At 35.7% G+C, this 24,613-nt stretch overlaps 1 long non-coding RNA gene across 1 annotated transcript; it reads left to right on the top strand.

Moving 5' to 3' along the window:
* Positions 1 to 5,165: 5,165 nt before the first annotated feature.
* On the top strand, positions 5,166 to 5,442 carry LOC128264977 (uncharacterized). The gene is made up of 2 exons (XR_008268788.1): positions 5,166 to 5,342; positions 5,380 to 5,442. It is a non-coding gene; the product is annotated as an uncharacterized LOC128264977 (long non-coding RNA).
* The last annotated feature ends 19,171 nt before the right edge of the window (positions 5,443 to 24,613 follow it).

The raw sequence follows: 24,613 nt of genomic DNA, 5'->3' as shown, positions 1-24,613 counted from the left end.
AGTCGCTACATTGCCAGAGTAGAGTATCTATTGCAACTTTACCCTACTCAGGATGTTCGGCAAATCCACATCATCTATGGAGCTATTGAAAGGACCATCATCGATTCCGCGCAAGCAGTCATCGAAGAGGAAAAAACCAATACATGGGGAACAGCAAAAATGGCCTAATCAAAGCTTTCAAGGATCACAGGCCATACAAAGACATCATACAGCACGTTCGCGACACCCCTTATCAAGGAAGCATCAGTAAGTTCGTAAATGAACTAAAAACCAGATCATCAAATGTACATAATAAGTTAGAATTAGAATCAGATCCAACAGATAAGTTAATTTATACAAGTTCTTTAAAGAAAACAATTAGGGATTGTATTGAAAGGAAACTTCCCGATAGATTGTATAATTCCTTATCCAAAAAAGATATAACAACACTTGCAAATTTAAAAGAAGCAGCAATGGTCTGGTCATTGGGATGCAGATCCTTTTGATAATTATAAACCCAGGCGCAATGATAATCGAAGGAATTCGGGAAATACACAGCAAAATTATTATTATCGGAAAAATAATTCCCATTCTTATAGCCATCCAAGAATCAACAACAAAACCCCTTAAATTTCCAGGCATCAACGTCCAATAATTCTTCAAATACACCTGTTAGAGACAACGAGAGAATGACAGTGCACAGAATAGAATGGACGTAAATTTTCAGCAAACTGCCTCGGAAACAGAAAGTGTTGCCCATATGTCAGAGTAATGATTAAAGGAAAACTTCTTAGAGCTATGATAGATACAGGGTCATCTATCACTTTAATGACGAAGAATTTTGCAGGTAACGAAGAACAAGAAGAAAAATTAAAAGTATACACAAAAAATGGATCAATTGAATTGTATAAAATCTGCCCAGCTAACCAAATTCTATTTACATAAATTTTCTGATAATTATGATATTTTAATAGGTAGAGATTATTTGAAAGAAAGTAAAGCGAAAATAAACTATGAAGAAGAAACAGTGAGGTTAGGATACACATTACTTTACATAAAATATGGTGAAAATAATATGGAAAAACACAAGACCGCAGTAAAATGCCTTATTCCACCACCAGAAAATAAAGAGATTGAAGAGGATAGGACCGCATTAGAATGCCTGATTCCGCCCTTATCAAAATTTAATTTTGCCATTAATAATGAATTAAAAGAATGCAATGAATACAGATTAGAACATTTGAACGAGGAAGAAAGAGAAATTTTGAAGAAAATTTTGTTTGAATATAATGACTTACAGTGCAAAGAAAGTGAAAATTTGACTTTTACAAGTACCATTAAACATTCAATACAAACCAAACATGAAGACCCAGTATATAGGAAACCATACAAATATCCTCAAACCTTTGATGAAGAAGTAAATAGCAAATAAATGAAATGATTGAACAGGGAATAATTCGTAAATCAAAATCTCCCTATTGCTCACCCTTTTGGATATTTCCAAAAAAGAGCGATGCATCAGGGAAGATAAAGTATAGATTAGTAGTAGATTACAGAAATTTAAATGAGATCACTATCAATGACAATTTCCCGATACCCAGAATGGATGATATATTGGACAAATTAGGAAGATGCCAATATTTCACTACCATCGATTTAGCCAAAGGATTTCATCAAATCCAAATGGAACAAGAGTCAATAGCTAAAACAGCATTCTCAACAAAACACGGTCATTACGAATATACACGAATGCCATTTGGTCTCAAGAACGCCCCCGCCACCTTTCAAAGATGTATGAACAACTTATTAGAAGATTTAATCTATAAAGATTGTTATTTAGATGATATAATAATATTCTCAATTTCATTGGAAGAACATATTTTATCATTGAAAAATGTATTTAAAAAATTACGCGATGCAAATTTAAAATTACAACTAGACAAATGCGAATTTATGAAAAAAGAAACCGAATTTTTAGGCCACGTAGTAACTACTACAGGTATGGAACCGAATCCAAACAAGAAAGGAAGCAAACTTCGGCGTACCGAAGTTCATACACCCTTGCAGCTATTTCAAAAACTAAATACTCTTGAAAACGTTAAAATTATGATTTACTTGCGTGTATGTTTAAAAACATTGAAGCTATGATGACTTTCAGCTTAATTATTCGATAGTTTCTATGGCAGCTATACGATTGTTCCTATGGGAGCTAAATGCTATAGTCGTCCGATTTTGATGAAATTAAAACCGTAATTCTGAAATATTTAACCATTACTATATCTTGAAGCACTAAAAAAAAAAATTAAAAAACACCAAATTTATAATTTTTTTTATTTATTTTTATGATTGTTCCTATGGGAGCTATATGCTATAGACGTCCGATCCGGCTCGTTCCGACTTATATACTACCTGCAATAGAAAGACAACTTTTGGGAAAGTTTCATGCAGATATTTATTTATTTTTATGATTGTTCCTATGGGAGCTATATGCTATAGTCGTCCGATTTTGATAAAATTTAAATCGTAATTCTGAAATAATTAACCATTACTATATCTCAAAGAACTAAAAATAAAAATTAAAAAATAGAAAAGTTATAATTTTTTTAAATTTATTTTTCCGATTGTTCCTATGGGAGCTATATGCTATAGTCGTCCGATCCGGCTCTTTCCGACTTATATACTACCTGCAATAGAAAGACAACTTTTGGGAATGTTTCATGCAGATAGCTTTAAAACTGAGAGACTAGTTTGCGTAGAAACGGACGGACAGACGGACAGACGGACATGGCTAGATCGACTCTCCTAGAGATGCTGATCAAGAATATATATACTTTATAGGGTCGGAGATGTCTCCTTCACTGCGTTGCAAACTTCTGACTGAAATTATAATACCTTCTGCAAGGGTATAAAAAGATAAGTGCCATAATAAATTTCCCAATACCAAAAACACCAAAAGAAATTAAATCATTTCTAGGATTGTGTGGATTTTATCGAAATTCATACCGGACTTTGCACATATCGTCAAACCAATGACAATGAATTAAAGAAAGGTGCCATAATTAATACTAAAGAAAAACCTTACATAGAAGCATTCGAAAAAATGAAAATTTTAATTACTTCAGACCCAATTTTAATTTATCCCAACTTTAATAAAACATTTTCTCTAACAACGGACGCAAGCAACATGGCTATAGGAGCAGTATTGTCACAAAATCATAAACCAATCTGTTATGCTAGCAGAACCCTCATCGAACATGAAATAAATTACGCGACTATTGCAAAAGAACTTTTAGCAATCGTATGGGCCACCAAATATTTTAGATCATATTTATTCGGTAGGCCTTTTGAAATATTAAGCGATCATAAACCTTTAGTTTGGCTAAATAACATAAAAGAACCAAACATGAAACTACAACGATGAAAAATAAAATTAAACGAATTTGATTACCAGATTAAATATTTACCAGGAAAAGAAAATTATGGAGCGGACGCATTATCTAGGACCAAAATAGAAGAAAATATGTTTACAGATGATATTGAGGAAAATCTACCAGAAGAAAGCATCCAGCAACACAAATGCAACAGCCCACAGTGCTCAAGAAGATAACCAGAACTATATTTCCATAACTGAGAGACCATTTAATTATTTTTCCCGACAAATCGAGTTAATTAAAGGAGATGAGGGCAAAACAGAAGTAAAAATACAAATTATTTATAAAGAAATGACTGAAACTTTAGCAAAAGAAATAATTAAAGAATACTTATGTACAAAAAACAGTGCAATTTATTTCCTTAACGATTTAGACTTCCTTACATTCCAAAAAGCTTATGTGGAAATTATAAATGCAAATCATTTGACGAAATTAGTTAGATGTACGGCCAAACTTGAAGACATACTGACATATGCAGATTTTAAAGAACAAATATTGAAAAGTCATAAAGAACTATTACATCCAGGTATCGAAAAAACTACAAAATGGTTTAGAGAAAAATAATATTTCCCCGATTGTCAAAAATTAATTCAGAATATAATAAACGAATGTGAAACTTGCACATTGCTAAAACAGAACATAGAAATACTAAATTGACATATGAACTTACTCCAGAAATACAAAATATAAGAGAGAAATTTGTAATGGATTTTTATATGGTGGGTAAACAACAATTTTTATCATGCATCGATTTATATTCAAAATTCGCTACCTTAGTAGAAGTCACAAGCAGGGATTGGTTAGAAGCTAAAAGAGCTATCATGAAAGTATTCAACGAAATGGGAAAACCACAGGAAATCAAGGCAGATAAAGATTCAGCATTTATGTGTGTAGCTTTACACAATTGGTTAAATTCAGAAGGAGTACAGATTCAAATAACAACAAGTAAAAACGGTATATGAGACGTGGAAAGATTTCATAAAATGGTTAATGAGAAATTGAGAATTATAAGAAGCGAACCAGACATTGAAAATAAGTATACCAAATTTGAATTAATTTTGTACATTTATAATCATAAAACAAAACATAATACTACAAACCAAATACCAGCCAACATATTTATGTATGCAGGAACTCCTGATTATGACACACAAGAAAAAAAATAAATAGAATTGAAAAATTAAATGAAAAACGTCATGATTATGAAATAGATAAAAATATAGACAAGCACCTTTAGTAAAGTCCAAAACTACTAATCCATTTAAGAAGACAGGAACCTTAAGAAAAATAGACGAAAAACATTTTGAAGAAACAAATAGGGGAAGAAAGATTATTCATTATAATCAAAATTCAAAAAGAAGAAGAAAATTAATAAAAGTAAATATGATGATAATTCCAGGAAAAAAGAAGAGAATGAACGGACTCAACAACAACTCATTGAAAACAATGATTTTCTCCATAATATTAACAACTATAATCGGTCAGAACATCGAAATAAATCCTATTAAGCCCCAAAACGGATATCTTGTATTTAAAACAGGATCAATAGATATCCCGATTAATTATAATATCATTATCTAAGTGTAAACATAACAAAAACTGAACAAACCTTCAAAAGTCTTTTGAAAGAAGCTAGTGAATTTAGTGACATAATACAAATCCGATATCTAGTAGAAAAACTTAAAAGAGAAATCAGTGGAATTACTTTAGCAAAACGCAGTAAGAGAGGTTTATGAAATATTATAGGATCAGTTTATAAATACCTATTCGGAACATTAGACCAAGATGATAAAGATGAAATGGAAGAAAAAATTAATACTTTAGTAGACACTAGTGTTCAGAACATCGATTTATACATAGTCATCGATGTCATAAATAATGGAGTTGATGTAATCAATAAATTAAAGGCAGACGGAGAAAGGGAAAAAACAAGTCAGCGTTTTAATATTTAATTTACAACACTTTACAGAATATGTAGAAGATATTGAATTAGGAATGCAGCTGACGATTAGGTTTATTCAATCCAAAATTATTAAAACATGATAATTTAAAAAACGTGAACCCTGAGAAATTGTTGAAAATCAAAACCTCCACTTGGCTTAAAACAGACACAAATGAAGTTTTGATTCTTTCCCACATTCCTTCAGAGATAGTTAAAGCTCCCTTTTTGAAATTATTCCTTATCCCGATGAAGATAATAAAATTTTAATAGAAAATATATTCGACAAATATTTCTTATACGACAATAAAGTATTTAATAAAGAAACAGAAAAAATTGTATTCGACGAATTTATAAATGGAATAATTAAACAAGAACATACTGAATGCAAATATACCAAAACATATACAAATTTCCAAATTAATTGTGTTAAACCAAATATTTTATTGACCTGGAATATCCCTAAAACATTATTAAATACAAATTTTATTAATTAAGAAATTTCTATAGTTGGAAGTAACCTTGTTAAAATCCTTAATTGTTCAGTACAATTAGAAGAATTCACAATTTCAAATACAATGTTAGATTACACACAGAGCGTTTACGTAAATAATAATGTAACAAAGTTAGAACCATTATCTTATATTCAAACAAAAGAAATAATAGAAAAATACTAGAACACACAAAATAATATAATGTATTCCAAATAATCACTTTAACAACTTTTGTAATCATTATTATAAGCATTTGTTGTACTTATTATATAAATTTAAGAGCAAACCAAGAAAACTTATTGTAAAATATGTAAAATCAAAGGAAAAAACACAAAAAAGTACAGAAATTGTAAACGATCTACCAAACTCAGTTAACATAGAAGAAAATGTAATGTTATATCCCTTTCCACCTGAGGACAGGCCAAATTCAAAGAATGGGGGAGTGTCATATCCATAATCCCATATATCTCTTATGCACATGTCCACACGCTCACACACATACCCCAATCAGCCAATATCTAATTGCAAATGTACTCAAGCCTTATACTAAACATCCAGAACGAATCAGCCGATATCTAATTGCAAATGTACCCAAGCCTTAGACTAAAAATCCAGAACGAATCAAGTTACGTTATCAGTTCGTTCCCACACTTTCGGATCCCAATGGAAAATTACCATGCGAGCGAAACCCTAAGATTCTAGACTAAACCATCGGGTTGAGTGGCTGGTGCATTATCAATTAACAATCCAAAGGACAATTAGAAAACTAACTCAATTAACGCCAACTCCACTCTTACAAAGCTCTAAAGCTCAAAAACGAGGTATGATCGTCAAAGAGGTTTAAGTTAAGAAGCGGGTTCAGTTTGAGACTTGTTTTAATACAGTCAGTGTTATTCCAAATAAAAATTAATTGTAACCAGTTTAAAATAAATTATTGGAAATACAATTGGCACGGTATCGCATACCGAACTATCGATAGCAAAGTCTAATGTAACTTCTCTAACGATCGTACTGTTCTTCCTTCTTCTGTCCACCGCTATCGCTAACGAATGTGTAAAGCTTAATCTGTATCAATTATCTCTGTAATAAAACTATTATACTCAAGCTAAATTACAACAGGTTATGAGCCGCAGCACCCTTCCACTGCGCCAGAAAATAGTTAGCAGAAGATATTGAACAACGAGTGAGATTAAATGGCAAATTTTAATTTGTGGTGAAATTGCCAAACGCGCACATACGCACACATACACATGTGCAAAAATTTGAGACTTCTGGGATTGAGACTGAAGGCGTCAAATTGGTGATAGAGAGAAGAAAAGTGTTCGTTGCTTGTGTAGCTTCGTGAACTAGTTGCTTGTGTAGCAAAAACCAAAAAGGAAGAGTATTCGTTGCTTGTGTAGCTTCGTGAACCAGTTGCTTGTGTAGCTCCGTGAACCAGTTGCTTGTGTAGCTCCGTGAACCAGTTGCTTGTGTTGCTTCGTGAACCAGTTGCTTGTGTAGCAAAACTAAACGGAAATTATAAAGAAAAATGAGTATTGCTAGTATACGCATAGAGCCCTTGGGCAAGGATAATTTCGACACATGGAAAATACAAATGCAGGCCCTGTTAGTCAAGAACGACTCGTGGAAATATGTGAACGGGACTCTTTTAAAACCCGAAACAAATTTCACGCAGTGGATAAACGAAGATGCAAAGGCTAAGTCCGATCTCATTTTGGCCATGTCAACATCGGAACTAAGGCATACAAGAAACTGTGAAACTTCAAACGATGTATGGAAGAAGCTGCATAGCACTTACCAGTCAACGGGACCAGCCCGTAAAGCCGCACTGTTGAAATCACTGATCCTATTAAAAATGAATGCAGGCGGAGACATGAGAAGCCACATAGATATGTTTTCCGATTTAGTAGACAAAATAAACGAAGTTGATCTCATGAATATTGACGATCTGTTAACAATTTTGCTACTGTACAGTATCCCTGAGGAATATGAACAGTTTCGAATAGCGATTGAAACGCAGGAAAACTTAATCTCAACGGAGGCACTTAAAATAAAGTTATTAGACGAATACGAGTCGAGAAACAGAAATCAAAGCGAGTCGACGCCCGGAGCATTATTGGCACACAAGAAGTATAATAACAGCAATCCGCAAGAATCAGGCACTAATAAAAAGTTTAAGTTTAGATGTTACAACTGCGGAAAAGTCGGTCACCGTGCAGCTGAGTGCAGGTCGAAGCCAATAAAGAACCAGAATGATAGCATGTACGTCAACGCAGCTCATCATACAAGCAGTGATTGCAGTAGCTGGTGTCTAGACTCTGGAGCAACGTCACACATGTGCTCACAACAAAATATGTTCGTAAATCTTGAGCCTGCAGAAGGCCCGAAACTCAAACTGGCAAATGATGAGGCTACAGACATAAAAGGATATGGATCCGTGCAGTTCTCGCCAAACAAAAAGTTCACCGCCAGCCCGAAGAACACGCTCTATGTGCCGGACTTAAGGACCAATCTCTTGTCGGTCTCGAAAATATGTGATCACGGCTTCAATATTATTTTCAAGAAGGAGAAAGCTGAAATAATTAGAGCTACAGGAGGAGAAATAGTGTTCACCGTTCCTCGCAAATTGGACTTATACCAGTTAGAAGAAAAACTCGAATGCAGCCAGATCACTGCAGGTAAGCAAAACAGCATCCAAGAATGGCATGAACGTTTCGGCCATCTTAATAAGCCGGACCTAAAAGAACTAATAAGAAAAGGTAAAGTACAAGGAGCCAAAGTCGACCTCAAGGAGACTCTTCCAATTTGCGAAGTATGTATCAAGGGGAAGCAGTCCCAAAAGCCGTTCCCAGTATCAGATTCAAGAGCAGGAGACGTACTAGAACTAATCCACAGCGACGTATGCGGTCCCATGCGTACCAATAGCCACGGCGGCAGCCGCTACTTTTTGACATTCATCGATGATTTCTCAAAATGGTGCGAGCTCTACACGATCAAAAGAAAGTCTGAGGTGTTCCAGAAATTTAAGGAATGTCGAACGGCGAACTGGAAAGAAGATAAAAACTATCAGGTCAGATAACGGTACAGAATACACTAATAATGAGTTCAAAAGTTATCTTGCAGCCCAGGGAATAAAGCACGAGTATTCCGTAGAATATACTCCTCAACAAAATGGTACAGCCGAACGTAAGAACAGGACCCTTGTTGAAATGGCTCGCTGCCTGATGTTGCAGGCCGCACTTCCTCCGAGCTACTGGGCTGAAGCAGTAAAGACGGCAAATTACATAAGAAACAGATGTCCTTCAAGGAGCCTATGTGGAGAAACGCCTTTTAAGCTGTGGAACAATCGCGTCCCAATTGTAAGGCATATGCAAAAATTTGGTCAAATTGCATATACACTGGACAAACGATCGAAAAGCAAGTTCAGCCCAAAATCCAAAAAATGCGTATTCGTTGGATACTGCACCGATGCCAAAGCTTATAGGCTGTACGATGTGAAAAATCAAATGTTAATCAAAAGCCGAGACGTCGTTTTCACAAATCTGTTTGGGCACGAGTATAAGTTCGAAGAGTTCATTGAACCTCAGATCGATGTCAACATTGAACCGGTAGCAGAAAATCAACCAGAAAATGACCAAGATGACAACGAAAGCATCCAAGCAGAAGATCCTGAGTCAGAGGAAAATAAGCCAGACGATAGACAGCCAGTAAAACGTGGTCGTGGAAGGCCAAGGAAGCAGTTAACAGGTAAACCAGGAAGACCCAGATTAATTTACAATCAAATACTTGCAGACCAGATCGACACACCTAATCAGCAGTTTGAGTCCGACCAGGAAGATGTTTTCTACGAAGCTACCTCACTTGCAACGAACCCAAAGGAACTAACTGCAAGCGCAGCACTCAAAGGTACAAACGCCATCGAATGGAAGGAGGCATTTATAAACGAGTACAAGTCATTAAAAATGAACAATACCTGGGAAGTTGTTGATCGCCAGGAAAACCAAAGGGTTATCGAAACGAAATGGGTGCTTCGAACAAAATATTTACCTGACGGAAGGGTAAATTGCCGTAAAGCTCGCCTGGTTGCTAAAGGATTCACCCAACGCGAAGGCATTGACTACGATGAGACCTACTCCCCAGTGTCCAGAATGAGCTCGATTCGAATTGTAATAGCTCTAGCTGCAGAACTCGGACTGGATCTTCACCAATTTGACTTCAACAGCGCCTATTTGAATGGAGTAATTGAGGAAGAACTTTACATCAGCGTTCCACCTGAATTCCAAGAAATCTTGACTGCTAAAGAGAAAGAAATGTATGGACCTAAAAAGGTGTGCAAGCTAAAAAAGGCTCTATATGGCCTAAAGCAAAGTGGACGTCAGTGGTACAAAAAGCTAGATAGTAAGCTCAAAGAACTGAACCTTAAGCCACTCGCCGCCGACAAATGCGTGTACCTGAAGAACGAACAAAACGGAATCCTGATCGTATCGCTTTACGTAGATGACCTCATAATTGCGACCAATAACACCCAAATGCTTTTAAAGTTGAAGCGCGAATTATCCAGCAAGTTCCAGATGAAAGATTTGGGTAAACTAGCGTATTGCTTGGGCATCGAGTTTAAACAAAACAAAGACAAAACAGAGTTTACCATGGGTCAGCCAAAATATGTTGCAGATATTCTCAAACGGTTCAATATGGAGAATTGTAAGCCCGTAAATACACCGATCAACACGAATGAAAAATTGTCAACTGAAATGTGTCCAAAAACCGAAAACGAGAAAGAAGAAGTTTCCAGCGTGCCGTATCAGAGTTTAATAGGAGCCCTTATGTGGTTGGCAGTATCAACACGTCCTGATATTGCATTTGCAGTGAGTGCCTTGAGTCAATACAATACAAACTTTGGAAAACAACATTGGATTGCTGCGAAACGGGTATTACGTTACCTAAAAGGTACTCAGGACTATTGCCTGGTTTACAAACGAAGTGGCAAAGACCTTGTAGGCTACGCCGATGCTGACTGGGCCGCCAACATTGACGATCGCAGAGCTTTTTCAGGTTTTGATTTTAAGTTTGCAGGTGCAGCAATATCCTGGGAATGCCGGAAGCAACTTACGGTTGCATTGTCGAGCACAGAAGCAGAGTATATGGCTCTGTCCGACTCCTCAAAGGAAGCTGTTCATCTCAGAAGCTTTCTACAAGAAATTTTGGGCCAACTGAAGACGACCATTATCTACAACGACAATCAAGGAGCTGGCCAACTTACACGCAACCCCGTGTTCCACAAACGCACCAAGCATGTTGACATCCGTCACCATTTCATCCGAGAGCTGGTTGAAGAAGGAACTATTTCAGTAAACTACATTCCAACGACCGAGATGCCAGCAGACATATTAACAAAGGGACTCAGCGCTTCAAAACACAATACCTGCAAGACAGCCTTGGGTATGCGTCTAGTCGATCAACGCCTTACCAATTGAGGAAGTATTGGAAATACAATTGGCACGGTATCGCATACCGAACTATCGATAGCAAAGTCTAATGTAACTTCTCTAACGATCGTACTGTTCTTCCTTCTTCTGTCCACCGCTATCGCCAACGAATGTGTAAAGCTTAATCTGTATCAATTATCTTTGTAATAAAACTATTATACTCAAGCTAAATTACAACATAAATTAAATAAAGTTTTTTTTTTATGTTAAACTTATGGTTCCGAAATTTAATTATATATAATTATAAGTTTGCAACTCCGATTATATAAAAAAGTATAACTTTATTTTATTCAACTTGATGGTAACAGAGTTTTTACTGTTTAGTGAAGAACACCGACATATTAGATTGAGGTCTCAAACTGAACTTAACTTGCTGATCTGATTCTGTTGACGATCAAGCCTCGGTCTCGAGCTTTTCGGGATTTGAGTGAGTTGTGAAATTGTTCTGAGAAACTTTCAGTTCTTTTGAGTGAAACTTTAATTACTTTTGGATTCAAGTGTCTTGACTCTTGGATACCAGTGCGCTCTTAGATTTTACGACTTTGAAATGTCTTTGGATTGAAATAGGATTTTATGTGTCTGCGAGCCAAACTTTGATTATCTTTGAACGTGTGAACGTGACAATTGGGGTGAGTTGTTTAGTCTACAGTTTTGGGTGAAAAGCTGATTTTTTTTTTATTAGGATTTCCGGAATGGTTCCTGTGGAAACCTTGATCAATATTGTAGCTTAAAACGGAATCCATAAATAAGGAGTTCAAGGGGAGTCGCAGTGAAAGCATGCAGTCCAGGAGTTGAATTTAACGTATTAACCTACAAATCGTGTTGTATTACTGGAGTGTTACATTGGTGACGAGGATTAAAAACACGTTTACGGAATAACTGACGGAAAAGAAAAAGAAAATTAACTAGCTATAATAAAAGTAAACGACGGCTGCCTAAGAATCCAGGTAAAGAAGAAAATGCAAATGCATGAATGTGGTAGCAGAACATACTTGTGTGAAACGTGCGATGTGCAGGGGTATGTATTAGCGTGTGTGAATGCGTGTGTAAATATGGCAAGTCACAAAACGAATAAGTGTTCATAGGAAAGGCGATTTAACTTATGAAATATAAAAAAAGAAAAGGGAATGAAAACTTTCGTTCATCGAGAGCAGATTAAATTCGAGGTGATGAAATGGAAAAGTAAAATGAGACGAAAAATTTCGATCACGCTACGAAAGAATATCTGTGTGAAGCGTCTTTTTATTGAGAGCCGAATTAATTCCGGCGGATGAAATTGAAAAATTAATGGAATAAGAGATGAAGGTCAAGCAAATAAGCAAAAAGAGCGGATTAAATAGTGGCTGATGAATTAGAAAAATAAAAGGAATAAGAGATGAAGGTCAATCAAATAAGCAAAGAGAGCGGATTGAATTCTGCATGTGTAAGAGTATTGTGAACATGAAAGAAATCTAATAAAGACAGCGTGTTATAATACCAACGAGCTCGTGAAAAAATTAACACCGAGTTTGTGTTGCTATTAGTAGTGTTAATAACAACGAGTTAGTGTTGTCATTATTGGAGTTAAAAAAAAAAAATCAAAGCAGGATGACAGATAACTGGTTCTTGTAATTTTCTTGTACTTCAGTAATCTACCGAAACGTCAGAGCTAAAACCAATTCTCTTTCAATTTAATGAAATAGCGTTGCGCAGAAATGAGTGAGAGATATGCTGCGGGCTTTTATCATCTACATAGAGTCAGAGGAGATAACATCAGTTTAAGCGAAATAAGTTGCTGCACCTGGGTGGACCACAGTTGCAGTCAGTGGTGTTTAATTTACCTGGTGTATTTGTGCCGTACGACGAGGAAGCCAATAACGACATTTTTAAACCCCTAGTGGAGAAACTAAATGAGTACTTCTCACCACAACGAAACTCGGTTTCAAGAGGCATCTATTCCGAACTATGGTTCCTCGGGAAGGTGAAGGCTTTACCGAATTCATGATGCGTTTGCGTCGCCAAGTGGCGAAATGCTCTTTCGGCGAAACCAAGAAAGAAATTGAGGAAATCTGTCTTAAAGACAAAATCATAGACGTTTGGGCGCCGGTGGACTTAAATAGGAAGCTGTTGGAGAACAAATTCTCTTTAGCCGAATTTGTTAAGATGTGCCAAATCGAAGAACAGGTAACAGACAGACCAAGACGAGGGGTCTGCTGGCCAACAAAGCACAATTCGGAAAGCTTAAATCAAAAGTCGCGAAACTCTGATATACTGGAAGGTTGTCGTCGATGCTGAATAAGAGCACACCGGGAGAACAGCCCAGATTGCCCATCCAGAAACGCCACGTCCAGGAAATGCTCCAAGATTGAACACTTCGCACGAAAGTACAAGACCAGAACTAGAGCGGCCAACCAAGACGTAGACGGGCATTGGTCGAAACGCCCTCGGCGTACGGACACACATATCAGGGTAGTTAATTGTGAGGCTATGCACGACAAAGAAAAATTTGTAAACACTGATTGCTTTTGAAATTATCCAATGTAAAGTCGGCGGCAGAACGATGAAGATGGTTGTCGACTCGGGTTCTGAACACAATCTATGCAGTCAAGCAGATTGGCAAAACTGGTCGACGACCAGGCATTTTCAACATTCGCACTAAATCATTGAACCAGTTCCGTTATAATGAAGCTCCGATAAGCGTAGGGAACGACCCGGAGGTGATCGCTACTCCTCACGTCACAGAAATCAGCTGGCAATCACTACTAGGATGTGATACGGCGATACAACTCACTGTTTTAAGACTAGGTATAAATATAAATCGAGTTGAGCAGATTAGTACGTTCCCGAAATGGAAAAATGTTCGAATAAGGCTTTCAAAAGATCCAACGGTGGTTCCTGTCAAACAAGCAAACAAGGCCATACAAGGGGAAAATTATCCCCTTCCGACGTTCGACTCATTGATGACCAAACTTAAGAACGCAAGATACTTCTCTCGGCTCGACCTGAAGAACGCTTGTCATAACAACATTTAACACACAACGTCGACTGTACAGGTACTCTGTACTCAGCTCCGAAGATTTTGGCACAGTTCCCAAATGCCCTTAAATATATTAACGAGGTAATAATTTTTGGCAATATTTTTGATGAGCACGACATGGCGGTGGCCAAAGTAAAAGATGTTTTTGTGGAGAATAATGTTTTACTCAACAAGGGGAAGTGTGTTTGGCGAGCCACAAAGTTGAAATTTTTGGTAACGTATGTCGGAATGTTTATACCAGATTTGGCGGATACTACAGAGCCATTGATAAGATTGCTAAATCGAAGGAAGTTAGCTTTTAAGCAACTTAAGGAAAAGGCGTCGGTAGTTCCCGCATTGAAAGGTGGCTTTTATTCCTACAATCCTATCGCTTCCGGGTTGTGTATAACCAGGAAAAGAAAATATCGCCGACTCATTGTCGAGACTGTCCCAGGAAACCGGATCAAACTCATTCGATTAGCAGAGTGAGAGAAACATTTTTTATATCGTCTCAAATTCAATACCAGATTTGTTATCAATCAAAAATTCGTAAAGACCTCACGTAGCTGTATTTAAGTGTCTGCTCCAGCTCAAAATAACGAGGAGCATCACATCAAAGGCTATAATAACTGAGATGCAGGAAGTTTTCTCAAGGCTAGGTTTCCTCCAAACGCTGACAGCGGACAGCGGTCGTCAGTTCATAAGCGCGGAATTCAAAGAATTTTGCACAACAAGAGGAATCAAATTACTTACATGTCCTCCATATTAGCCACATATGAATAAATCGCAGATAGAAAAAGGGAAGAAGATAGTAGGTGCAGGAACGTCAGTCACGAAGGTCAAACCCGTTGCTGCGTTTCAGCCTGAGCAGCACAAAGGAGTACAAAACTTACACTAACTTAAGGTTCTGATCCGGCCACAGCTTGAAGCCTTTGCCTGCTAGCATAGCTGTCACCAAAATGCAAGGTCAGAACTTGGTATCCGACGATCATTCGATGAGCGCATGTTCCCTGCGCTGCCGCTAAAGCCCCAGAAAGATCAGTTGAAAAAATGAAATTCAACACATCTCGTCCAGTACCAAGGGTTACGCGAAGAAAACTCAACTCAGGCGAGTATAACAACAGATTAAATGCCCCACTGCACTGTGGACCACAAGTAAAATTGGTATTTTGGTATAAACTCTAAAAATAAACCTAAAATTCTGAAATTTTGCACAAATGTTTAGACGACTAAACTAGAATTTCGAAAAAAGGGTTTGCCCACGCCTTCCCACCGCCCCCATTCAAACCACAAAAAATTCAAGTATGGTGTATTTAAAAAAAAATGTCAATTAGATGGTTATTATAAAGGTTAAAGTTCCCTTAAATAGTTTTACTCTATTTTTACCGATTTCGATCATCGAAGTCTCAGTCAGAAGTTTGCAACGCAGTGAAGGAGACGTTTCCGACCCTATAAGATATATATATATTCTTGATCAGCATCACTAGGAGAGTCGATCTAGCCATGTCCGTCTGTCCGTCCGTCTGTCCGTTTGATTCTACGCAAACTAGACTCTCAGTTTTAAAGCTATCTACATGAAACTTTCCCAAATGTTGTCTTTCTATTGCAGGTAGTATATATGTCGGAACGAGCCGGATCGGACGACTATAGCGTATAGCCCCCATAGAAAAATCGGAAAAATAAATAAAAAAAAATTATAACTTTGCTGTTTTTAAATTTTAGATTTAGTTCTTCGACTTATATGATGATTAAAAATTTCAGAATTACGGTTTAAAATTCATCAAAATCGGACGACTATGGCATATAGCTCCCATAGGAACAATCGGAAAAATAAATAAAAAAAAATATTATAACTTTGCTGTTTTTAAATTTTTTGTTTTAGTTCTTTGAAAAATAGTAAAATATTTAAACCCTTGCAGGGGGTATTTAATTTCAGTCAGAAGTTCTCAACGCAGTGAAGGAGAAATCTCCGACCCTATGAAGTATATATATACTTGATAAGCATCACTAGGAGAGTCGATCTAGCCATGTCCGTTTGTCCGTCCGTCCGTCCGTCCGTACGCCTGTCCGTCCGTCTATCCGTCCGTTTCTACGCAAACTAGTCTCTCAGTTTTTAAGCTATCTGCATGAAACTTTCCCAAAAGTTGTCTTTCTATTGCAGGTAGTATATAAGTCGGATCGAGCCGGATAGGACGACTATAGCATATAGCTCCCATAGGAACAATCGGAAAAAAAATAAAAAAAATTATAACTTTGGTGTTTTTTAATTTTTTGTTTAGTTCTTCGAGACATAGTAATGGTTAACTATTTCAGAATTACGGTTTAAATTTCATCAAAATCAGACGACTTTATCATATAGCTCACATAGGAACAATCGGAAAAGTAATTAGAATAAAATTATAACTTTACTGTTTTTTAATTTTTTTTTTAGTTCTTCGAAACATAGTAATGGTTAACTATTTCAGAATTACGGCTTAAATTTCATCAAAATCGGACGACTATACCATAAAGCTCCCATGAGAGCAACAAAAATATAAAAAAAAATTTTAAAAATGTAACTTTTTTATTTTGTAATTTTTTTTACAAATTCTTTTATTCAATAATTGGACAATTTAGAATTACGCTTTTAATTTTATTAAAATCGGAAATTGACATCATATAGCTTCCATAGAAACTCAAATAATTGAGCTGCAATCATAGCTTCAATGCTTTTAGACATAAGGGCAAGTAAATCATAATATGAATGTCTTCAATAATATTTAATTTTTGCAATAGCTGCAAGGGTATATAAACTTCGGCTTGCTGAAGTTTGCTTCCGTTCTTGTTTCACTAGAAATACTTTAACTTTTTATACCCTTGCAGAGGGTATTACAACGCAGTGAATATATATTCTTGATCAGCATCATTAGAAGAGCCGAATTAGCCATCTCCGTCTCTCATTAAAACAATCAAAATATAAAAAAATAAATAAAAAAATTTATTTTTGACTAAGGAACAATTTGATAGTTCACAATTACGCTTCTAATTTTATTCAAATCTGGAAACGATAGCTGCCATAGGAAAGATAAAGTAATTAAGCTGAAAATCCTCATAGCTTAAATATTTTAAAACATTTACGCATAAATGTCGAATCTTAAAAGTTTTAACGAGTATTTTTAATTTTTGCAATAGCTGCAAGGGTATACTTGTATAACATTTGGCTTGCCGAAATGTGCTTCCTTTCTTGTTTTTTTGATATTTCCATTATTTGGTGATCAGTTACTCAGTTTTCTCCATCAATCTTATCATATAACTACTTCTAAGAGCGCTGCATGGGAGAGCTCATAAACACCAGCATCAAGTATTGTTTTTTTGAAAAGGGGCAAAAACGAGAAAAATCTATAATATAAAAATGAGTCGGGTTTTACTTCCTGACGCTATAACTCCAGAACTCACGAATCGTTTTCCACGGTTTTGCATTTGTTGGAAAGCTCTCGGGGGTCTCCGTGAAATTTATAGCAAAGAAAATTAAGGACAAATTTCAACAGAAAAGCTGGAAAATTTTTTTTTACATACACAGCCATCTCTGATACATGGCATATACAAACCAATAATTTAAGTAGATGGTGCCGGTGCTTGTTACATTGTTTGCCAGCTACTCATTGCTCTCTACTCGGTTAATTTCATGTGACAAACCGGTATTGTGTTCACTGTGAAATTGTGGGAAAAAAATATAAAAAAATAAGTTATTCGTTTTCTGACATTTCAATTGGAAACCATCAAATCAATCACGTGTATTGTGCAAATTTTCATTCAACAGCAGGCATTTGTCTTTAAGGTGGTAAGTTGAACTGTGTAAATTATGTTGTTCGTGCATTTGATGTTCAAATGTACCACTCTGTCTATAGACAAAAATGCCAGAGGACGACGTGCAAACATCGCCCGTTGCACAAGATTTGCAAGCCAGCAACAACTGTATTCACAGAACTTAAGCGAAAAACGATAAATTATAATAACAGAAAAGGCCCGATTGGGACAACGCGTGAGGACACAAAGGTCATTGGCATCATATAATCGCTTGGCATTCCAATATGATCCCACTGTGAACTACAGACATGATGAAAATTTAGATATTGGACCAATGACGACTATAAAACGGCTATAAAGTTTAAAAGAGAAACGGCTTGTGCTGCGCAAGCGGAAAAGTCAAACTGGATCCCATATTTACTGAATCCCTACTTACACGACCAGAGCCACTGAAACCGTTATTCGATTGAAGTGATCCCGATTCCAGCCATTTTGTTCAACACCTCCTTGAATACAATAACTTCTTTCGCATGACTTACTTTGAAGCTTATATCATTCGAGAAGGCTGCTTCATGCCGACTTGCAAAGTAAAAAATACAACACACCAATCACTCACACCAACACAATGAATTGCACAATGACACATAAGAATTCACTTGAAGCACTTAACTTTACACCGAAGGACCTTCTGCGAAATAAGAACATCTTTGGCGGCTTGATGATATTATTGGCAGGTGCTTTCAGGCAGACTTTTCCAGTAATTCCCCGGGGAACACCTGCAGATAATTGAATGCTTGCTTGAATGCTTGAAGGAATCACTTTATGGAATAACGTAAAAACTTATCGCTAACCACTAATATAAGTGCTGCACTTTCCCAAATGTTGTCTTTCTATTGCAGGTAGTATATATGTCGGAACGAGCCGGATCGGACGACTATAGCGTATAGCCCCCATAGAAAAATCGGAAAAATAAATAAAAAAAAATTATAACTTTGCTGTTTTTAAATTTTAGATTTAGTTCTTCGACTTATATGATGATTAAAAATTTCAGAATTACGGTTTAAAATTCATCAAAATCGGACGACTATGGCATATAGCTCCCATAGGAACAATCGGAAAAATAAATAAAAAAAAATATTATAACTTTGCTGTTTTTAAATTTTTTGTTTTAGTTCTTTGAAAATAGTAAAATATTTAAACCCTTGCAGGGGGTATTATAATTTCAGTCAGAAGTTCTCAACGCAGTGAAGGAGAAATCTCCGACCCTATGAAGTATATATATACTTGATAAGCATCACTAGGAGAGTCGATCTAGCCATGTCCGTTTGTCCGTCCGTCCGTCCGTCCGTACGCCTGTCCGTCCGTCTATCCGTCCGTTTCTACGCAAACTAGTCTCTCAGTTTTTAAGCTATCTGCATGAAACTTTCCCAAAAGTTGTCTTTCTATTGCAGGTAGTATATAAGTCGGATCGAGCCGGATAGGACGACTATAGCATATAGCTCCCATAGGAACAATCGGAAAAAAAATAAAAAAAAATTATAACTTTGGTGTTTTTTAATTTTTTGTTTAGTTCTTCGAGACATAGTAATGGTTAACTATTTCAGAATTACGGTTTAAATTTCATCAAAATCAGACGACTTTATCATATAGCTCACATAGGAACAATCGGAAAAGTAATTAGAATAAAATTATAACTTTACTGTTTTTTAATTTTTTTTTTTAGTTCTTCGAAACATAGTAATGGTTAACTATTTCAGAATTACGGCTTAAATTTCATCAAAATCGGACGACTATACCATAAAGCTCCCATGAGAGCAACAAAAATATAAAAAAAAATTTTAAAAATGTAACTTTTTTATTTTGTAATTTTTTTTTACAAATTCTTTTATTCAATAATTGGACAATTTAGAATTACGCTTTTAATTTTATTAAAATCGGAAATTGACATCATATAGCTTCCATAGAAACTCAAATAATTGAGCTGCAATCATAGCTTCAATGCTTTTAGACATAAGGGCAAGTAAATCATAATATGAATGTCTTCAATAATATTTAATTTTTGCAATAGCTGCAAGGGTATATAAACTTCGGCTTGCTGAAGTTTGCTTCCGTTCTTGTTTCACTAGAAATACTTTAACTTTTTATACCCTTGCAGAGGGTATTACAACGCAGTGAATATATATTCTTGATCAGCATCATTAGAAGAGCCGAATTAGCCATCTCCGTCTCTCATTAAAACAATCAAAATATAAAAAAATAAATAAAAAAAATTTATTTTTGACTAAGGAACAATTTGATAGTTCACAATTACGCTTCTAATTTTATTCAAATCTGGAAACGATAGCTGCCATAGGAAAGATAAAGTAATTAAGCTGAAAATCCTCATAGCTTAAATATTTTAAAACATTTACGCATAAATGTCGAATCTTAAAAGTTTAACGAGTATTTTTAATTTTTGCAATAGCTGCAAGGGTATACTTGTATAACATTTGGCTTGCCGAAATGTGCTTCCTTTCTTGTTTTTTTGATATTTCCATTATTTGGTGATCAGTTACTCAGTTTTCTCCATCAATCTTATCATATAACTACTTCTAAGAGCGCTGCATGGGAGAGCTCATAAACACCAGCATCAAGTATTGTTTTTTTGAAAAGGGGCAAAAACGAGAAAAATCTATAATATAAAAATGAGTCGGGTTTTACTTCCTGACGCTATAACTCCAGAACTCACGAATCGTTTTCCACGGTTTTGCATTTGTTGGAAAGCTCTCGGGGGTCTCCGTGAAATTTATAGCAAAGAAAATTAAGGACAAATTTCAACAGAAAAGCTGGAAAATTTTTTTTTACATACACAGCCATCTCTGATACATGGCATATACAAACCAATAATTTAAGTAGATGGTGCCGGTGCTTGTTACATTGTTTGCCAGCTACTCATTGCTCTCTACTCGGTTAATTTCATGTGACAAACCGGTATTGTGTTCACTGTGAAATTGTGGGAAAAAAATATAAAAAAATAAGTTATTCGTTTTCTGACATTTCAATTGGAAACCATCAAATCAATCACGTGTATTGTGCAAATTTTCATTCAACAGCAGGCATTTGTCTTTAAGGTGGTAAGTTGAACTGTGTAAATTATGTTGTTCGTGCATTTGATGTTCAAATGTACCACTCTATCTATAGACAAAAATGCCAGAGGACGACGTGCAAACATCGCCCGTTGCACAAGATTTGCAAGCCAGCAACAACTGTATTCACAGAACTTAAGCGAAAAACGATAAATTATAATAACAGAAAAGGCCCGATTGGGACAACGCGTGAGGACACAAAGGTCATTGGCATCATATAATCGCTTGGCATTCCAATATGATCCCACTGTGAACTACAGACATGATGAAAATTTAGATATTGGACCAATGACGACTATAAAACGGCAATAAAGTTTAAAAGAGAAACGGCTTGTGCTGCGCAAGCGGAAAAGTCAAACTGGATCCCATATTTACTGAATCCCTACTTACACGACCAGAGCCACTGAAACCGTTATTCGATTGAAGTGATCCCGATTCCAGCCATTTTGTTCAACACCTCCTTGAATACAATAACTTCTTTCGCATGACTTACTTTGAAGCTTATATCATTCGAGAAGGCTGCTTCATGCCGACTTGCAAAGTAAAAAATACAACACACCAATCACTCACACCAACACAATGAATTGCACAATGACACATAAGAATTCACTTGATCCACTTAACTTTACACCGAAGGACCTTCTGCGAAATAAGAACATCTTTGGCGGCTTGATGATATTATTGGCAGGTGCTTTCAGGCAGACTTTTCCAGTAATTCCCCGGGGAACACCTGCAGATAATTGAATGCTTGCTTGAATGCTTGAAGGAATCACTTTATGGAATAACGTAAAAACTTATCGCTAACCACTAATATAAGTGCTGCACTATTTTCCAAACAAGTGTTAGCTGTTGGAAATGGAAATGTCCCAGTTGATGCGACATCTGGATTAATAACTCATACCAACGACTTTCGCCGATTTGTGGACTCTCAATTAGCTCTTATTAAAAATTTTTTGCCAAACTTTAGTGAGAATTATCAGAATTATGCTTGGTTAAGTCAACGAGCAGTTCTTGGTGCAAAGAATAATGTTTGAGGCAACCATTATTAACGGAAAGTACGCAAGTGAAAATGTATGTCTTCCTCGAATACCAATGATTCCGACTGATCTTCCGTTTGACTTCAAACGATTGCAATTTCAAGTTCGTCTTGCGTTCGCAATGACAACTAACAAGTCGCAAGGCAAGTTGCTTAGTATTTGCGGGATAAATTTATAAAATCATTGTTTTTTACTTGGGCAGTTATACGATGCGTGTTTACGAGTTGGTATACAATCTTCTTTGTTTGCGTTAACGTCAGACCAAAAAACAAAACAAGAGCACTTCAATGAAACGGATAATTTGTGGACACGTATTACGCTTCGATTCAGTATTTACTTTGGATTCACTTTCATTTACTTACAGCAGTTCAACTAAACAATGTAATAAATGAAGTGAAATAAAATTTTTCCTTTTAAAATATAAAACAAAAAAAATTTCTTCATCTCTTAATCACCAAACGAAATGTTACATAAAACGGAGAGATCTGGCGGCGAAACGGAGTTCGCCGGCCTTGCTAGTGCATTAATAGAAATTGATTCTTTAGTAATTTGTTAAATATATTTTATTAATACCTTGAACGCGTTTAGTTAGTCAATCTTTTCCGCACTTTTTGGGTGAATCAAAATAACACTCTAACAGCTGACTTTTAAAGCGCACAAAACATCAAGGGTATTCCGAAGAAAATGTTACAAAATTTTTTTTATACTATCTAACTATTAGGGAATTGAAAAAAAAACAGCATTAAATTATTTATCAAAAATAATTATTTATGCCAAAAATTTAATTTTTGCACTGAGAAAAACAAAAAACTTTAATAGAAATATAATAGCGTTTGTGTAAAAAATGTAATAGGCTATGAGGGTGACGATAATGGAATTGATTTTGATAGTATACCAATACAAAAAGAATCTTCGGCTCTTTCCGACTTATCAGATAATTTTGATAACGTCTTTAGGAACTATGATAATTTTTTAGAAGCTCAAAAAGCTTAATTTCGCGATGTATTAACAAGCTCAGATGAAATCGAAAATGTGCCAAATAATAATTGTTTGTAGGTTTATTGAGTTTTATTATTTACAATTGTGGTTGCCCCTAGAACATAATCAAGTGAAAGTAGGACGCTAAACCAACACTTGAATTGGTTTAACTCGGAGAAAATCATGCATATGAGAGCCAAAGACACAGCGATGCTCACTCCTAGAATGCAGAGTGTTGTAGTTCGACGATCTCGTTTGGCATTTTTATTTTTATTCTTGGAATCAATTCTTTGCTGAGCTCATTTAATTCATTATAACTTCGCTTTAATGAATTATTTGTTTGTCAAACTTTAGCAATCGGTGTTAAGGATTCATTTAGACTACCAAATAGAGCATATGATAATTTCAATGTTCCAGTAGCGGTTACCTGATGGCCAATAACACTCAGAAATGGATTTCTTAAAGTGCACTTCGGATCCAAGGATAAAAGTCCGATATTATCTATTGTAATTGTTGATAATTTATCATCACATGCTGCTGACAACTCCATCGGTGATTTAATTGAAAATATCAATTGATTTTTTGTTCTCAATCTTTGTCATGAGAATGATTTCGTTGACCTTTTTTTGGTACAACGACGAGGATTTGTTATTAAACAATTGAAACTCACAATAATTGCGGATGGAGAACATGGATTGCTTATCTGAGCAAATATACTCTTCGCCATTAAGTATGTTACAAAATTCAAATTTACTTGACGGCATAGTAATGAATTGATCTCGATGTTGATTCACAGCCATAATTGAATATTCAATATCAAGGGAAATCATTTTATTGTTGATGACTACCGCTATTGGAATCAAGTTATATATTTCTAATAACTGTGTTCATACCAATAGCAGTGTTCATTTAAAGATTACACAATCCTTTACCACCTTTGCTTCAGCCCTAATCAACTTATAAAGTTGAAGTTCATCGACGTTGACGACAGGAATCATTTTTCCTTGTGAATTTTCATTTTATTCAAATGTTGTCGATGCTGCTTGGGAGAAACGAGCAGTGGACTAATTTCATTTTGATGTACATTTGTCAGAACATGTGTAATTTCTGACTGAACTCTTTGAAGACTTGCGCCCAATATGGATTTTTGATTCGTCAACGCAAGATACCATTGAAAGGCTTTATGAGAATCTAGACGAGCATTAGCTATATTCTCCATTTGCTGAATCACTATTTTTATCCTTTTATCGATAGCAACTTCATCTCGTTTTATAATGTTTATTGCAGAATCAATTATTGACGTTTGATCTTAACTAATTCTAAATTGTAATCTTCATTCGATTTTACCTTTTGAATAGTCGAT

The sequence above is a fragment of the Drosophila gunungcola genome, unplaced genomic scaffold (assembly GCF_025200985.1).
Source record: "Drosophila gunungcola strain Sukarami unplaced genomic scaffold, Dgunungcola_SK_2 000087F, whole genome shotgun sequence".
Classification (NCBI taxonomy): Eukaryota; Metazoa; Arthropoda; class Insecta; order Diptera; family Drosophilidae; genus Drosophila; species Drosophila gunungcola.
Note: the sequence above shows the minus strand (reverse complement) of the source record. Positions and strands in the feature narration are given on the sequence as shown.